At 44.2% G+C, this 18,936-nt stretch overlaps 1 long non-coding RNA gene across 1 annotated transcript in view; it reads left to right on the forward strand.

The window, feature by feature from the left end:
* Positions 1 to 15,301, forward strand: part of LOC119878053 — a 112,706-nt gene extending 97,405 nt beyond the window's left edge. Inside the window, exon 6 of the long non-coding RNA XR_005386136.1 lies at positions 13,572 to 15,301. This is a non-coding gene — a long non-coding RNA (uncharacterized LOC119878053). The remainder of the gene's footprint in view (positions 1 to 13,571) is intronic.
* Positions 15,302 to 18,936: the final 3,635 nt, after the last annotated feature.

An 18,936-nucleotide genomic window follows, 5' to 3' on the forward strand; every position in this document is an offset into this window, starting at 1 on the left:
CAAGAAATTGGCTAAACTGGTGTTGGAAGACTGGAGACGGGCAAAGGGACAATGAAGGTATCTCTGAGATAACATGTGTTGGAAGCAGCTGCTAGGCTTGGTGGGAAGAGATTGGGGTTATCTGAATGCAGAAGATTGTAGGAGGGTCCCCGTGGGGCTACAAGTCAGATGTTTGAGTGGGGTTCTGATCTGATCTCATGGTTCCGATATAGCTGAGCAGTTGTGATAAGGCTGATTTTCTGACCTAGGGAAACAGCAGGAACTGGAAAGAGCTGCGAGGGCCAAGGAGAGGGACCATTCCTGGGAGACACTAACAGAAACCAGAGTAGAGGGAGCACAGCCTTCTCTGTCCTCTAGTGTCCCCTCATGGAAGAGCCCAGCCGGGGGCACCTGGCAAAGCAGAAATGTGGAAGTGTGAGTCGGGGCTGAGAGACAGCAGCTCCATCCCTGGCATGCTTCCCTTTGTTCTAAGCTAAGTGTCTCTGAGTCCCCTTGGTCTCAGTGAAAAGTATCAACTTAGTCTTTTGAAGCTTGTTTAGGAATCCAAAGTCATTTTTACATAAGGGGTTGGAGGCCTGATGAATGTTTCAGATATGCCCAGCTCTAAAAACACAGCTCCTACTTTTAATGCATTAAGGGGTGTCGGATTTCCTAGTCCCTGGCTTGAATGGCCTCCTCTTCCTTTAGATAAAAGTTCTTATAAGTTCCAGTGTCTTGTTTGAAATTCTTGAGCCTGTGGTCTGTTTTCCATACCATCATGGATCTGTTCCGAGGTCTTTTGTGCCCAGCCTCAGATTCCTAATAGCTTAGGAGCACTGGCCATGTGTTAGCAGGACTTTGAACTTGCTCCAAAGAGACAAATCCTAGGGGCACCTGGGTGGCTCAGTCGGTTGAGTGTCTGCCTTCGGCTCAGGACACGATCCTGGGTTCACCTCCACATCACCCTGTAGGACTTGGGGGCTCAGGCTGCCTGCTGTGCTCGTTCTCTGTCCTAGGAATGTCTATTCTGCCTACTGTAGGGAATTGTAGCAGGCCAACTTGGTGGCTGGTAAATAGCCTACATCTCAGACCACTTTTCTCAGCCAGTTTTGACAGTTGGCTTGGTCTCAAAGACCTGGAAGGAGGAGGCCTTTGGTTATCAGGAGCACCTACAAAACCATTATTTCAGTAAGTGCTCAAGATTGTCATCTTGATAAGATTAAAATCAAGAATGTTTTGAAACCGGAACAGCTAAGTAAAAGAAAAATTCTTCCAGCTATTGCTAAACATTTCAGATCACTAAGAAAAGATAAGCTTTAAACATCTGCTGGATTAAATGAAGGACATGCCAGAGAAGTCCCACAGAAGGCTTAAAACTGCTTATCTTATCTAACACTTTCATTTGCCATGAAATGGGTTCTGACACACATTCTGTACTAGCAGCAAGCCATGCTAACTTTTTAAGAAATCTATTTTCATGTGCCCTACAGTTAGACACAATAATAGGAAATCGGTTTGGCAGCCAAGCCCCTTGACAAATCATATCAAGGTAAAGAAGAACAGAATTGTTTCTATAGATCACATTTAGTCTCCAAGCAACAGTTTTTAAGAAGAGTGGAACAATGCAGTAGGATTTGGCCATTAATCTCCCCCAAGTCTTTCTAAATTTGTAACGGGGTGCCTGGGTGGCTCAGTCAGTTGAGCGTCTAACTCTTGGCTTCAGCTTAGGTTATGATTTCAGGGTTGTGGGATCTGCACTCAGCCTACTTGAGGATCTCTCTCTTCTCCCCACCCCTCCCCTTGCTTGCATGTGCACTCTCTCTCAAATAAATAAATAAATCCTTAGATGATACATGGATAGTTAAATTCATAACGGGTTCAGCTGTATCTACCTGGCAAACCTCCAAAAGGGAATAAGAGGATTAAGACAACTGTGTATATCGGATACGTCATGACTCTGTAGATACTGTATTATTTTTCCAGGAATGCCCAGCATTTCCTGTAGTTTTAAACTCAAAAGTCCAGCCCCAATAATGATGGATACATATCATGGTACATTTGTCCAAACCCATAAAATGCACAGCACTAAGAGGGAACCCTACTGTAAGCTGTGGACTCTGGATAATGATGATGTGTCAACACAGGTTCCTTGACTATAACAAATGTCCCTCTGCTGGGGATGTTGAGAGTAGGGGAGGGCAGGGGGCATATGGGAAACCTCTGTACCTTCCTCTCAGTTTTGCCATGAACCTAAAATCTCTCCCCAAAAATGAAGTCTTTAAAAAACTCTCCAGCCCCACACAGAGAGGGGCTAGAGTAAAGTAGGCAATTTTCTGTCCAACTGAATTTAAGACTCAAAAAGAACACAAATCAGCTTGCAACAGCCAGAATGATTTTGATTTTCCAGTCTTCATCTTATTGCTCCAGTAAGCTGATAACAACAATTATAATAGTACCAGGGTACTAAAAATTCACAAACATTACATGGCATCAGAGATGTGTCTCCAGGCTCTACTTATTCCCAAAAATACTGCAGATCTCTGCGTTTACTGTATCCATTTCACAAACTAAAGGTGGTGATCAAAGAACAAAAGATGTATGGCTAAAAGAGCTGGAGTGAGCTGCTTCAAAGTCCCTGAGCCCCAAAAGAAGGTCACCCTGATGCTACTGATAGTGAAGTGTGGCAATGAGAACTTTAAACAGCTGTTTTGACATACAATTTCATATCACAAACTTATCCCACTTGAAATGTACAGTGCAATGATTTTTAGTAAGTTTACTGAGTTGTGCCACCATCCCCACAATCCAGTTTGAGAACATTTCCATCATCCCCAAAAGATCCCTACTATCTATGTGCAGTCACCCCCCACCCACCCCCAGCCCCTGGCAACCACTGATCTAACTTTGTTTCTCTAGACTTGCCTTTTCTGGACAGTTCACATAAATGGAATTGTGCAATATGTGGTCTTCGTATTTGGCTTTTTGAGCATAGTGATTTTAAGGTTCACCCATGCCAATGTAACGTTTTGCTGTAAGAATTTGATATCTAATGAATAGGGTTCTTTTTTTAAAGATTTTATTTATTCATGAGAGACAGAGAGAGGCAGAGACAGAAGAAGAGGGAGAAGGAGAAGCAGGCTCACGGGGAGCCTGATGTGGGACTTGATCCCAGGACCCTGGGATCATGCCCTGAGCCACCCAGGTGCCCCCCAATTGATAGGGTTCTTAACAAAATTAAGCCACGGGCCAAATACTTTAGAAGTACAGTTTGGGTTCTTTCCCTAACCTTTTGATTTATACTGACTAGAATCACATTGCACAACAGCTCAAAAACCAGGGCGACATCATTGTGACCTAAAGGTCGAGGATTTTATTACAGACTTGGTGCCATCACCTAAGAGGGCCAGTGAGTGATGTGTCAGGGCTAACGACTTCTCTGTTCCTGATACCGAAGCGCCTTGGTCGCAGAGGAGACCACAGGAAGAATGAGTGTCAAGGGCATCATCAACTAGGTAGCATGATTCTCTGATTTCTTTTTAGTCAGGATTGAATGCTTTCTTTAGGATAAATAGCGCAAATCGTACTGGGTTTCGAAATCATTTACATGGACAAAATAACGCTTTTCCCTCATGTACGCGTGCATGCTCTCACGCCTTGGCTCTGACTGTTCCACTGTTCTGTGGTTGTGGCCATCCCACTCCTCCCCTGCACCCACCCTCACTCCGCATTATTTTCTCGTCAACTCCTCCGTTAAGCTAGGAACTAGGTTTCCCAGTGTCTTGCTTAGGGTAGGCTCACTTATTTTAAGTATTTACAGTTTATTTTTTAAAGGGCTTTCCTTTTAAAATTAAAATTTATCTCATATAGTTATACATTTTATACACCAGCAAAGTGGCGGATCTGGGTAATTTTTAGCATATCCAGATCAGCTCTTTGGCAGCTTCTCGCTACCTAGATAAAAAGAATGTTGAGAAAGTGTGCATCAACCTGGCTTTATTAAAGCCTTTGAGCGGGAAGCTTCCAAAGAACCTGCTTTGAACCTACTTCTTTCTAAGTAGTACCAAGAAAAATAGTTACCCTTGTGTTATCCTGCGGGTGAGGCTACCAGCCCGCCAGTGTACGTCTACATCTACGTAAATCGCACTCAGGAAAATAGTCCTTTTACTGTCTCTGGAATGGTTCTCTGAGTTTCACGTTGGCACAGGTTAGCTTAGAGATGGTAGAGATGGCCGGCTGGCAACAATGACCTGAGGTACGATTTACACAGTGGTGTGGATGTGTGACCACAGCAAACGAATTGGGGAGCCGCCAAGTGGTACAGAGAAAGGACATAACTTGCCCAAGATCATACAACTGTCTGGGATTCGAAGCCACAGCAGGCAGTGATGTGGGTCATATGCCCCAAGACTGTACTGTGTGTTTTCTGCCTAGCTGTAGGAGTGAAGCTGAGGCCAGAGGGATGGAAGCCCCCAGGAAGGACCAGTAGAGGATCAAGGCACAGAGTGGCAATACTGAGGATTACTGGGGATGTAGAGACGGTCAGGAAGAAAATAAAGGGCCCCTAGTTAAAGCAAGAAGAAAATGCCACGAGGCACAATGGAGAGATTGACTGATCTCTCTTTCAGGAATCCTGGACATGTGAGGGAAAAGGCAGGGCTGAGGACAAGTGCCAGCACTTGGGGTTCCCTCAGGCGAAGGCATTGTGTTGACTAGGCCAGAGCTTCTCAAACTGAGCTGTGTACCTGAATCAGCAGGAGATCTTTAGTGCAGATTCTGATCTGATGGGACCTGAGGTTTTGCCTTTAAAAAAAAAAAAATTATTTAAATTCAATTTGCCAACACCCAGCACTCCCAGGTGGTGCCAGTACAGGTGATCCATGCACCACACTTTGAATAGCAAGAGACTAGACATAGATTTAAAATGGCAGCATAAGGCTTCCAAGGCAGTGCTCCTGGGGAGATCCCTCCAGGGTTCAAATGGGGAATGGCCCTCAACGAGCTGAAATTTGTGGGTGAGAGGTTCTAAAACAACCTTCCAGCAAAAGCATGACACTTGGGGGCCTCAAAGCTCTATGCCCGAGATTGTGTACCAACAACAAAGATCTCAAACTTGCTCTGATGATTTCCAGGCATGGAAGTGGAAGGAGACATCTAGAAGAATGTGGACAGATTCATGTTTGGGAGAGAATCAGGGGGCCTGCCTCTGGAATTTGTGGCTGTTCCATACATATGTGTTCACACATGTACACAGGGTTGGCATTTATTGAGCTAACTTTATTGAGCAGTTACTATGTGCAAAGCACTATTTTTCAAAGCTTTGTATACAGTCTATACAGATACATCAAAAAGTTAATGGTGGCTGTCTCTGGGTCATGGAATTTGGAGCAAAAGGGTTCATTTGACTTTCTTTCTACTTTCAGCAGTTCTCTGTGGTCCAAATCATTATAATATGCATGGCTTACACACTGAGGGTCAGAATATACCATCTCATCTCCTCCAAATACACCAAGCTTCTCCTCCTTCTGTGCCTTTAGACAGATGCCTCTGTCCGCAGCGTTCTCACTCACTTGGCAAATGCCTACCATGCTTTCAGGTCCAGTTCCCATACCACCTCCTCCAGGAAGCCCCCTTGGTGAAGCCTCAGGCTGTCTGGGCTCTTCGGTGTGCCATCTTGGTCTCCCATCCACTCTTTCATGAGAGTCCTTACTATAGCCTATTACAATATTTGGGTCTTTCCTGCTATTCCTGCCACTAGCCAGTAAGCAACTTGAAGGCAGAGAGTTGGTTTCCTTCTTTTCATATTTCCAGCTCCCAGTTTAGGGACTGGCATTTAGTCATTGCTAACCTATATTTTTAAAATTAATTGTTGCATTGATAGACACACTTCTGTTTTTCATGTGCCTCGGGTTTGGTTGCTACCGTCAGATTTGGGGGCCAGGCAACGATCCAGATGAAGACTGTAAAAACGTGGTTGCGACGCTTGACTATCTGGGCCAAGTTCCTTATTGGGCTTAATACTGCCAGAGTTACCACTTGTGGGGAATTAACGTGTGGCTTGGTGAGCAAACCCAAACTTAGGGTCGTGTGTTGCTTTTTTTTTTTTTTTTAAGATTTTATTTATTCATGATAGACACAGAGGGGCGGGGGCAGAGGGAGAAGCAGGCTCCATACCGGGAGCCCAATGCGGGAGTCGATCCCGGGACTCCAGGATCACATCCTGGGCCAAAGGCAGGCGCTGAACTGCTGAGCCACCCAGGGATCCCCCCGTGTGTTGATTTTTAGCCACCACACAGCCCCGGCTTCAGTTCAACTAAAAGTAACTCTTGTCTAGCTAACGGTTTGTTCAGGCTCTTGCCTTGTCATTGACCTACATTCCTCATCTGTAAGTAATTTAAATTCACCTGGCATTTTGTTTAAAGAAGGGAGTGGAGTCTGTCAAGGCAGAAGGCCTCAGCCCTCTGTTGGAGAGATCTGACTCAGCAGATCCTCCCTCCCTGAGGGACCAGCTCTCATCCTTTTTTTTTTTTTAATAGTGTATTTTTTATTGGAGTTCGATTTGCCAACATATAGCGTAACAGCCAGTGCTCATCCCATCCAGTGCCCCCCCTCAGTGCCCATCACCCAGTCACCCCGTTTCCCCCCCCCCCCCCCCGGCCCACCTCCCCTTCCACTACCCCTTGTTCGTTTCCCAGAGTTAGGAGTCTCTCCTGTTCTGTCACCCTCCCTGATATTTCCTACTCATTTTCTCTCCTTTCCCCTATGATCCCTTTCTCTATTTTTTATATTCCCTATATGAGTGAAACCATATGATGATTGTCCTTCTCCAATTGACTTACTTCACTCAGCATAATACCCTCCAGTTCCATCCACGTCGAAGCAAATGGTGGGTATTTGTCGTTTCTAATGGCTGAGGAATATTCCATTGTATACATAGACCACATCTTATTTATCCATTCATCTTTCGATGGGCACCGAGGCTCCTTCCACAGTTTGGCTATTGTGGACATTGCTGCTATAAACATTGGGGTGCAGGTGTCCCAGTGTTTCACTGCAGCTCTCATCCTCTTGAGTTGAGCCATGGGATAGAGCGCTGGCGGGCAGTCCCATCCTCTGTCCCTCTGTGCAAGAAGTGGGTTAGGAAGAAAGAAAACACATTTATTTGCAAAGGAGGAACCTATTGAAGGAATGACAGAGATGGGCAAGTTGGGTCAATACAAATCTTCAGGGATCACAGCCTTTGAAACATAGAAAGTAGCTAAGAAATACTTAGGAGCAGGCCTAGCATGTAGCATGTCCGCAAGCCAAATCGTACTTCACTATCCTCATGGTGTTGTCAAAGGCTGCGTGTCCAGTACAGTAGCTACTACCCATATGCAGTGATTTAAGTTTAAATTAATTAAAATGAAAATATTCAGTTTCCCTAGTACTAGTGTGTACTAGTCACACTTCAAGTGCTCAGTAGCCATAATGTGCCTAGTGGCAACCACGTGGGACAGCACATTAAAGAACTTGTGCCTCATTGCAGAGGTCTATTGTCCAGCATGTGTCTAAGGGGATGATTTTTCTCTTCATGACATAACGCCCTAGAGCCTTCTTTGGTCGTTTTCCAGAACTTCTGAGGGCACCTTGCCTATTAAGGCCAAATCTCTGAATGGGCTGCAGGGGAACCAGGAACAACTAAGCAAGCAAACCCTGTCAAGTCCAAGTTCATCACTTTCAAGTTCCATGATTTTCAGCCAGCCCCCCTCTGCCCTTGGCACCCACTCACAGTGTCTCAGCAGCCCCCAGCCAGCCTTACACGTGCTCTTTCCACCAGGACACATTACACTCAGATGAGAGCAGATTTCCAGAGAGAAGGAACACTGAACACTTTTGGGATGGGATTTTAGCGGCTTCCTCCCCATATGTGAGGCCTAGGCCATTGCCCTGGGACTGGTCTCAGATGGTGTGGTTTCCAGCATTTTGAAGGAAGCTTTGAATACCTCTGGATATTTTATAGGCTGAGGAGACTGGGGCCTCATTTTATAGTATATTATAAAGGATCTCACAAGCATGGAGAAGAAAATAAGTCCAGATTTAAAGCAGATATTCATAGGATGCCATTCTCTTATTTTTAAAGAATATATATGCACCATATAAAGTACATACCACCACAGTTGGGAAATAGGAGTAAGAAGGAATAGAAGGATTGATAAAGAGGAATGGCTCCTTTTTAAAGGTCATTTTTCTGGAAATACAGTTTAAACAATGTGTATGTGTGCACATGTATGCAAAAATGTAAAGTTTTTGTTTCTGGGTTCCCCGTTAATCCAAAGAAGACACTAGGGACTCTGATGGATCAAACATCAGTGAGAACAAGAATGTAGAAAGGATCATCAAGTTTGGGTGTAGGTCATCAGACAGACCTGAGCTACTCCAGAACTAAAAGGCTTTAAGATGCCTCAGCTTCCCCAAGTAATCCTCTTTTGGAAGGTCCTGGATGAGAATCATCTAGAAAAGCCACTGTCTAAAATGAACACTCATTGGACCCCACTTCCCCCACCAATAGTCAGTTACATTCTTTTTAAATCACCAGGCATTTCACCAGTAAATCTACAAAGCAGTAGTCTCTATCAGCTGTTTTTTTGTCTGTTTATACCAGGCTGGCTATCTTCCAAGAATGGACATAACACAAATATAAATGTTGTATACTTTTTAAGCCGTCAGTTGCTGCAAATTTATCAGTCATTTATAGGTATTTCAATCGCTACATGTACACTTATACATTGTGTCAAATGTACTGATAAGCATATTTCAAATGTATCAATTGGAATATGTTTAAACAGAGATGAGGTTAAATTTAAAAATAAGAGAAGAAATTAGGCAAAAGAAAACAGTAAACTGTTCAGCATCCATGTTGGGGCCACAGATTTGGTTCTGAGCTTTCAAATAGCCAAGACAAAGAGAAACAGACAATTACATGATCCAGGGGCCATACAGCATCAACTAATTCTTAGGGAGAGGTTCTGTTCTTCCTCAGTCCTAGCAAAGGGAGCAGTGAAAAAGTGAGCAAGGACTTCATCACTGACCCTGTGACAAATAGACAAGTTTGATATATATGTTCTTGTAAGGCCAACGGAAGTGTTCAACTTCAAGGGTTTCAAAGAGCAATTCTTAAACAGGGCTGGGGATCAAAATGTTTTTGTCCAGTGAAACTGCTTTCCGATGTATCATTTAATCCAAGGATAAATTGTAGAGCTGTGATTCTTGGTGTAAGTAGGGAAATGAGGAGGCCTGTTTGAATCAACTGGGGAGATTTTTCAAACATCTAATATCAAACATCTCTCTATTGCCATCCTCCCTCGGGATTTGATAGGACTTTAGGATGTTCATCCCCAAATTTGTGAAGAGTGAGCCTGCAAGGACTCCTTCACATGGGCAGCATGTGGAGAATGGAAGCCATGGTGAGAGGGTGACCACCTAGGGAGCTTTCACCATCATCTGCTTAGACCTCCCTAGACCTAATAATCAAGGCGTCTTGGCTGGAGCCACTTATGTGTATTCTTAACTCCCTTACCACATGGTTCTGGTGCAAAACCCCTTTGAGAAGTGCTAACTAGATTGATGGATGGAACATGTATTTGTTTGGGTGAGCTTTCCTAAATGTTTTTAAAGAAAAATTTTCAAAAGGAGTGAATTCCAAGGTCTATTCCCCAGTGAACACACCCAGAGCACCACTCCTCTGTCCTTCCAGGTGATCAGTCCTATGATGAATTTATCAGTTAATCTCACCCCACCAAGGCACAGGTAACCGCCGATTAAAAGCGCGGGAAACCAGCAGGGAAGCATTCTCCCTCCTCTGCCTACCTACGTGTTGTAGACACATAAAATATTCTGTTGGTCAGAATCCAGACTTTGTTTCCTTAAATCCTTGGCCTTTTGAGGTACCCTGTGGTTGGAGAATCTGCTTCTATACATCTAAGCTCTGCTCAAAATGCCACTGACAGAAAAATACCATATTGGTGTAGTATATTTGATGGTTAAAAAATTCTGACACTGAATATTCTCAGTGTTTATTGAATTGATTTGAATTAAATTCATATATAATAATGATATGAATAACACTTGCTTTCATCAAACAATATAGACAGAGAAACTACCCACCTGGTTCAGGTAATTTGGCATACCTCAAGATTCCTGAACCAATCCCAAATCATAAAATTTAATTTCTAAAATGAAAAAAAAAAAAAAAAAGGAAAATAAGAAAAGGGGAAAAGAAAAAAAAAAAAAAAACAGAACCCCAGATCGTGAAGGCAATATAGGCTTGGACTACTGACAGATGCATGAAAAAGCTCCAGAAATTTCTTCTGCTTTAAACTTTGGCTAGCCCCAAATATTCCAATGACACTTTCATTGGGCTTTTTCTTTCCTTGTTGCCTACCCAGGTTTTAAAAGATTATTCCTGGGACACCTGGGTGGCTCAGTCGGTTGAGTGTGAGACTCTTCATTTTGGCTCAGGTCATGATCTCAGGGTAGTGAGATCCAGCCCTGCATTGGGCTCAGTGCATGGAGTCTGCTTGAGATTCTATCCCTCTCCCTCTGCCTCCCCCACATGAGCATGCATGTATGTGTGCTTGCTCTCTTCTCCCCTCCCCTGAAAAGTAATAAAATTTAAAAGTAAAAGATTATTCCTGGAAATGAAGGTGAGGCATAACAGAAAAATAAGCACACAGGGGAATTCAGGTGACTTTAGGGGATTGGTTGAAGGGAAGATCAGGAACTGGTTTCTCTCCACCAAAAATGAGTGGCCCCCAACTTGTAACAGCTTTTAGAAAATTCAAAGATACCCCATGGGATCTATTTACTTAGCCATCTACTGGTAAAAATAGCCCTGATTTTTAGTGCAAAATAGTTTTCACTTAAGAAAAAAGATGATTTTCTTGATTTGATTTTCTGTTTTAGCTGCAAAGCTGAGAAATTACTTGGGATTAGGGTAGTGTGTTTTCTTTTTTCTTCCTCTAGGGTTTGTAAGGAAACATGAGAACTACATCTTGCTAGGAGGTTATCTCTGTTAATATTTGGGAAACTAAAAGCTTATTGACAGAGGAGGTAGGAAGATGTGGACTTCATTCTTTGATTCAGAAGGCAGGCCTGGGATACTGGTGCTACTTGCAATAACAATTCTTTTCATAAAAGGTAGGTGGAAGGACATTTCATCACATTCAGTTTCCTATTCGCATTCCAAAGACAGTAACTTGAATTTGAGGAAAAAGAGAGTATTTGTGCTTCTACAGTTCATGAGGTCATTTGAAATGACTTACTTTTACTACCTTGAAGAGAGGTGGGAGAAAAGATGAGTAGAAATGTTGTAAATATGTTGGGATGCTTGCATTGCATTTCATTTCGTACTTTTGAAAAAGGTCTTTAGAAAGACCTATATTTTGGCCTCCTAATTTATATTGTTTAAAGGAACTCTGACTTCTGCACAAAGTCCAACAAATATCCTCAGGATGATTCAACATTGTACCTCAGGCTAAGATCTCTAATTTTTTCTTAAGTATTCTCATCATAAAAGGAAATAGATACAGGAAATCACATAAAGTGAACACATGCCTTAGTGAAGTATTCTAAGTTAAGCACACTGTAACCGTCACCAGGTCAAGAAAGAATTTTGCTAGCCACCCCAAAGCCCCTTCTATGTACCCATTCCCGGTCCCTTCCTTCCCCCTCTCCATAAGTAACCATCACTTTGGGTTTTCTTGTAACCACTTCTGTGCAGGTTTTGATTGTTTTATTACCCAGATGTGTGTACCTGGATAGGACATATAGTTTTGTCCATATTTTAAAATTTGATATGTCTTTTAAGTCTGTCTCAAACTGTAGGCTACTGGCTCATTCCTTTTTTTCCGCATACAATTTATCTGATGAAGAGCCTAGAATGGGGTGCCTGGGTGGCTCAGTCAGTCTGTCTCCAGCTCAGGTCATGATCTCAGAGTCCTGGGATCGAGCCCCAAGTCAGGCTCCCTCCTCAGCAGGGAGTCTGCTTCTCCCTCTCCCTCTCCCCCAGCTCGTGCTTGCTCGTGTGTGCACTCGTTCTCTCTCTCAAATAAATAAACAAACAAACAATCTTTGGGAAAGAAAGAACCTAGACTATTTGAACAGTCATGTCTTTACAGGGTGGAGTTTGCGGATTGCATACTTGTACTTTCCAGCTTTCAGGATGGGTGCTATTGATCCTCACTTCACATACTTGTGTAGCCTCCCCTACCTGGTGTCAGGGTTGGTCTGTGTCACCAACAGAATACAAGCAAAGTGATAGCATGTGGTCTATGAGACTTGATCATAAAGGATGTGCAGCTTCTGGTTTTGTGTCTTGGATTAGTCAGCAGGAAAAGCCAGCCACTACCTCAGGAGGACATTGAAGCAGCCTGGGAGAGGCCCATGCAGGGGGAACCTGAGGCCTCCCACCGACAGCCAGCATTAACCTGACAGCCTGGTGGCTAGGCCACCTTGGAAATAGCTACTCTAGCCCCAGTCAAGCCTTCAGATAACTTCAGCCCCAGTGAACATCTTGTCTGTGATTTCAAGTGTGAGCTGGAGCCAGAACCATCCTGTCAAACCATTCTTGAATTCCAGAAACTATGAGTATAATAAGTGTGAATTGTTGCCTTAAGCCACTAAGTTTTGGGGTAATTTGTTATGCTGTTGTGGGTAACTAACAGCACTCTTGACATAGTTCACTATGTTTCTTTGTCCTCCATATTTCCTGTAGTTCAGCAGTGGGATCCTGAGACTTGTCAGACTCAGGTCACATCTCTCTGGCAAGACCACAGAATGATGATGGTTTCCTTTTAGGAAGCCCATAATGTCTGGTTGTCTCTGTTTTGATGATGGTACCAGCCACCGAGGTTTAATACTTACATATGTATGTATACACATATATACTTATCAGGGTTTGCAAAATGGTTCTTCTAATTTTACCTTTTCTTTTACATTTATTAGTTGGAATACTTTTATAGAGAGGGACTTCCACTCATTCACTATTTGTTACCCACTATTATAGTCCGTAGAGGAAGGTGGGATAAATCTTTGATTCACTTCCTTTATTTATTAGTTTTCAAGACCACACATTGATTTCCTGTCCTCTTGAAGAGGTGACAGTCATCATCATCGTTCTAAATATTATTATAAATTCGTGTATTTAAACATTATTTGATGATTTCAATCCATTGCAGTTATTACCATTATCATTATTAGAGTTCAAGTTGTACCATCTTGGGCTAGTGGGAGCCTCATTAAGTTGGTTCCTGTGCCTTTTGACTTGATCCTAATTGCCTTTGAGAGTGTCCTTACTATCTGGTATTATAAAAGGTTTCAGGCTCTATTGTGTCTTCTAAGGCTACTGACAGTGATGCTTTGGTCAGGGATGCCCAGGGCACTCACTTGGGCCCATCCTACCTGTGAGCCACCACAGGTACTTCCATAACCAGAACCAGTGTTATGGATGGACAAGCCCTAGTGGCTCTTAGGATGACTGCAGGACACAATTTAGCAAAAACCTCAGGGGGCTTTGAAGAACAAGGACTAACCTTTGTCTTACATTTTTCCTTAAGCTCTTCTTTCCAGCTTACCTCCTGACTCTGAGGATGAAACCTGAAACCATCCCGCAGATGACAGCGGCTGCCCTGACAAGACCAGCCACAGGCCCAGACCACCCAGGCTTTTTGAGGTAAACCATCGCCCCACTGGTGCCTGCGCAGATGGACCAGGAGTGATCCCCTGAAAGGACCTACTATCACTTTTGCCTCATTATAATACTAACATCTCCATCCAGAGAGGAGCCTCCGCCTCATTTACACAACATTCAAGGTATGTGAAAGCCGGTTTCCTTCGCCTGCTCCTGCGACTTTCTGCCCCATCCGACCCGACCCCAAGGCTTCTCTACCCAACTCAACCTGGTGCAGTTTCTGACCCACCAAGGAGCCAACTCAAGTTGGTTCGGTTATAAAACCTTGAGGGAGGGAAGCCTTGAAACAATCCAGAGGTACATGTTCTTCCCGACAAGGAGGCGCTATTTGCACGTGATCAGATATGTCAAGGAAAAGGTTTTCATAGGTCCCGTTAGCTTTCTACATTCAGTGGGTAAACAGGAAGTAGGAGTAAAAAGCGGCAAAGTTAATAATTGATCAAGCATGAGGTTAGCAGTGCCTAAAACAAAAACAAAAAAAGAGGTGCCTGAAACATAATTAAGTAGGGAACAAAACAACCTGAAGTTAATAACACAGCTAATACAACTGTAATTCAAAAACAGGTCCAGGAACTAGTGTCTGGGCTCACTACCGCCAATGATTATTGAAACATTTGAAAAATAAAAATGCTTCCCCCATTCTCCTTCAATTTAAAAAATAGTTGTTAGAGCATATACTCAACTACGTACTACACTGTTCTCCATCTTGTTAGCCCTCGTTTGGTCGGCTTTGTTTAATATGGTAATCACTAACTACATGTGCCAATTAAACACTAGAAATGTCAGACTAAGGAATTTTAATTTAATTTAATTTAATTTTTTTTAATTTTAATTTTAAATAACCATTTGCCTTTGAGCACTTGAAAATAGCTAGTGGAATTGAACTGAATTTTTTTTAATTTAAATTTTAATTGCCATGTGTGGCTAGTAGCTACCATATGGGACAGCGCAGATGTAGAGAGAGAAAGTGAGATGAACAAATCTACAAGGGCGGCAAAATAAAAACTAAAGACAAATCAGTTCATCCCCAAAACTCCCAGGTGAGTTAGAGCTGGAGGATTAGAAGGCTTGAATAAAGTAGTGCTCAATTCTGAAACAATTGATCACCTGAGGTGGCCTGCCCCACCCCCAGGTATTTTGATTTAATTGGCCCAGTGGGAGCCTCCGAGGTGCCCCCCCATTGTTAACGATCGCCACCCGGTGATTCCAATATGCAGTCCAGTTTAAGCATGTAAATGTGTGATCCGTTCATTCTTTCAACAAATATATATGTAGATCTTACAGTATGTTAAAACTCTCCTGGCCACTCCCGACTTTATCCCAGAGATCCTGCTTCCATAGCTCAGGGCAGTGGGTCCAGGAATCTGTTTACAAACAACTCAGCTTTGCAGAAGAGGGTGGAAAACCATTTCAAGTTTCCAGGATAGTAGTAACAGGATTTAGGCTGTGTTTTAAGAAAAATTCTACCTGAGTGTAATATTGTGATTTATTACAAGAAAGACATATTTTGTTTTTGGTCTCGTTTCCCGACAGAGGGCTCCTAAAACCCTTCAAATTGCCTGAAGAGAGCAATAAAAGGTGTATTTTGTTATGTTAATCGACCCTCTCAGCACCTAAGGATGGGAGCTGGTTTCCATAGATGCAACCAAGTGATTACAGGGTTGGAACTGAGCTCAGGGAGGGGAGGGGCTGGAGGCTGAATCAGTCAGGTCACCAAGAAGGTAGTCAACGTGGAAGAAGGGCAAAGCTGAGAAACTGAGAACTACGGAGTATAGGGTGAAGTTTCTATCTTGTGCATTGGTACCCTTGTTTTGTGGATCAGTTTCCTAAGCCACCTTTACTGAAACGGATTATGAAAGCAACTAGTTAGGAGTGTCTTTGGTGTTGAATCGGCCGCAGAGCTTGTTACAGAACAATCCGAGATGGCTTTAGGTGATCCAGACACCTAGGAGGCTATTCCTGAAAGAAAGCCAGCCTGGTGGACTGGATACAAGCCACTATAACATCTGTTAATCCTGAGAATGGGGCCTGGCCACCTCTCTCTATGAATACCAAGTGGAATGCCCCAGATAAAGCAGCTCAGAAGTTTCTCTGCGAGTCATGTGAGAGCAGCTTTATAATGACCAAGATAGTCACTCAGAGTATGCTTGTTACCCAGGTCATGCTAACTGCTGCAGTTAAGGGGGCACCTTATTGCTGCAAAACTGAAAGAGCTTGGGGGGAGCCTTATTAAATTTGCTGTTTTCCCTCCTGTGTCTTAAACATGGTAATAAAAACATTAGGTTAATGAGAACAGGAATAGGCTGAGGGGAGTCTAGAGGCTCTTCGCTATAAGGGAGAAAGTTTGAAACTTACTAAGAGCTAGTGAATAAGAGAAAGATGAGGAAACAAAGATGAGGTGTCTCAGGCCTGCCCGCCCCTCAGCGGGGTGGCAGTCTAGGGGTGGCTGTTAAGAAATGGGATGCCTTAAATGGACACAGATGGGGTTAAAACAAAAGTTTCAGTAGGGTAAAGGAACTCCCTGTTGTTCTCCAACATTAATAAGCCCTAAATAAGTCTGCTCTGTTTGCCTCAATCTGAAAGCATTGAAGTCCGGAATTACATCAGAATCTTTAAATAATCAGTTTTGCTACATTCCACTTCACTTTCAAAGAGGCAGATAATGATCAAGCAGGTCCTTTGTAACCTCCAATTTGTAAGGTAATTGTTTTGCACATTCTGATCACCTGAGGAGCTTTAAAAGCATCCCCTCCTGATTTCATTGGGCTGGTGTGGCCTGGGCATCAGAATTTTTGAACTCTCCCCAGGGGATTCTAATAAGTGGCCAGAGGTGAGCACCACTGCTCTGGCAGCTTCTCAAACTTAAATGTGCTTGCGAATCACCTGGGGCTTTGGTGAAATGCCTATTGACTTAGTAAATCTGGGTTGGGGTCCAAAAATCTGTTTTTTTTTTTTTTTTTTTTTAAGATCTTTGAGAGAGCATGTGCATGAGTGGGGGGGCGGGGGAAGGAGAAGCAGGCTCCCTGCTCAGGCAGGGACCTGAGCCAAAGGCAGATCTTAACTGAGTCAACCAGGTGCCCCCAAGATTCTGCATTAAAAAAAAAAATACTGGCCAGTGGGAGTGTAAATTGGTACAGCATCTTAGAACAATCCAGTGCTATCAACCAAAACTAAAAATATGTGTGTGTTCTGACCCAGAATTCCCCAACTAGGTGTTCTCTGATGGAACACATGCACCTTGGAGCAAGATGACAAACATGCAAAATTCCTCGCATTAGTTTGTGCAATAGTCTAAATGCCCATCAATGGGGGACTGTGTGATAGGGTGTCCACAAAATGCCATAGAAAACTCTGGCTCAAAACACAATGAAGCCATCCATGTGTGCTAACAGGGAATTGTGGTATTGTCAGTTACCAAGTGTGAGGGGAAAGTGAGGCAGCCTTTTGAATGGGAGACAGCTTTCTTCTAGTGGTGGATTCAGGCTCCAACACTGCCCAGACCTTTGCCAAACCTTCCTTAGTTTGTACAGTAACTAGGATGCGTCCACCAGCATGGCTTCCCACTCCCCCTTACTGGGGTCAGACATGCAGTGAGGTCTGCTGCTACAGTCCTACCCCAGCAGCTACCCCATTTCTCATGCAGCATTTTCCCTAGTTAAATCCTTGCACGTCGGACCCCCTCTTGATCAGTGGTATACAGAGGACCTACGCTAACCCATTCCTGCTTCTGTTTGCTAGCTTGGGGACCTCGGGCCACCTTGTCTCCTGGCCCCGTGCTGCTGGCCATTGCCAGCCAGCCTTATCAGGAAGGTTACTTTGTGCTAGTTACCTGCTTGATCTTTCCCGATTATCTAGTTAAGTCGGTCTTCAGGATTTGTAGAGGACACAGCCTTTGACTGTTTCTTAAGATTTAGATTCTGATGACGTCCCTAATTGTTATAGCACAGATTGAAGAAATTCCAGCAAATTGTATTTCTCCTTTGATAGTCTGGAATTCCCTGTGGACTTGGGCAGGTCTTTTGTCTCTGTACTGCAGATTGAGGAACATTCTGGGTGTTTTCCTAAGTTGCACTGAATTTGAGGGTTAAAGCCGCAGGGTTGTTGGTGCAGGAGAGCAACTGCTAGATTTGAAATGTCCCAAAAAAGTTTCCCCAGGCACAGATGTCACGGACTCCATGATAATTCAGATGTCCGGCATGCATACATGCCCACTGACTCCGACAATCTCTTCACGCTCCTGGAGCTATGCAAATGCTGGTTCTAGCCTTTCAGTTCGGTGCAAATTATTTTGTGGGAATGGAATCTTGCCACATGAAATATTGAAAAATTTAGTGGGAAACAGTTTGAGCTCCACACTGGTGTTTATTTTGAAAACGAATCCCCTCTAGATAGGAAATGGTAACAGTATTATCTCCAGGGAGGGATACTGGGAAGCTGGAGGAGGGCAGGCCTAAGGGGAGGCTGACTTCTCACTTAAAGCTCACAAATCTTTTCAATTAGTCTGTACTGAGGAAGTATTACACTTGCAATAAGTTTTCAAACAACAAATAATGAATTAACTCCTCCAAAGCCAAGAAACCATGAAAATAGGATTCTCCTAAGATTGTGTAGATGCTTAGCATTTAATCAGCTAGGTAATGCTGTATGGCCTCCCACTACCTGCTGCGCTCCCACTGCCTGCTGCACGCCCGCTGCCTGCGCTCGCCAGCTGCCCTGCGCTGCTTCCTCCTGGCACCCCTGCTGCCTGTCTTCTGTGCTGCTCTGACCGGCCTGTGCTGCTCCCACTGCCTGTTGTCCCCCCCACTGCCTGTTGTGTCCCCACTGCCTGTTGTCCCCCCACTGCCTGCCGTGCTCCCCCTGCCTGCTGTCCTCCCACACTGCCTGCTGTCCTCCCCCTGCCTGCCGTCCTCCCCCTGCCTGCAATACTCCCTGAGGCCACTGCTGCTGCCTGTGCTCTGTGCTGCTCCCCAGCCTGGTCTCCCCGCAGTGACCTGTGCTGCCCCCACTGGCCTGCGCTGCTGCCTGTTACCTGTGCTGCTCTGAGCAGCCCGCAGTGCTGCCGCTGCCTGCTGTGCCCCCACTGCCCGTCGTCGTCACTGCCTGTTGTGCGCCCACTGCCGGCTGAGGTCCCACAGCCCGCTGTGCTCCCGCTGCCCGCGCCGCGCCCTCTGCCTGTGCCGCGCCACTGCCTGCGCTCCTCCTTCCGGGCCCCGCTGCTCCCTCCGCTACTG

The sequence above is a fragment of the Canis lupus genome, chromosome X, assembly GCF_011100685.1.
Source record: "Canis lupus familiaris isolate Mischka breed German Shepherd chromosome X, alternate assembly UU_Cfam_GSD_1.0, whole genome shotgun sequence".
Classification (NCBI taxonomy): Eukaryota; Metazoa; Chordata; class Mammalia; order Carnivora; family Canidae; genus Canis; species Canis lupus.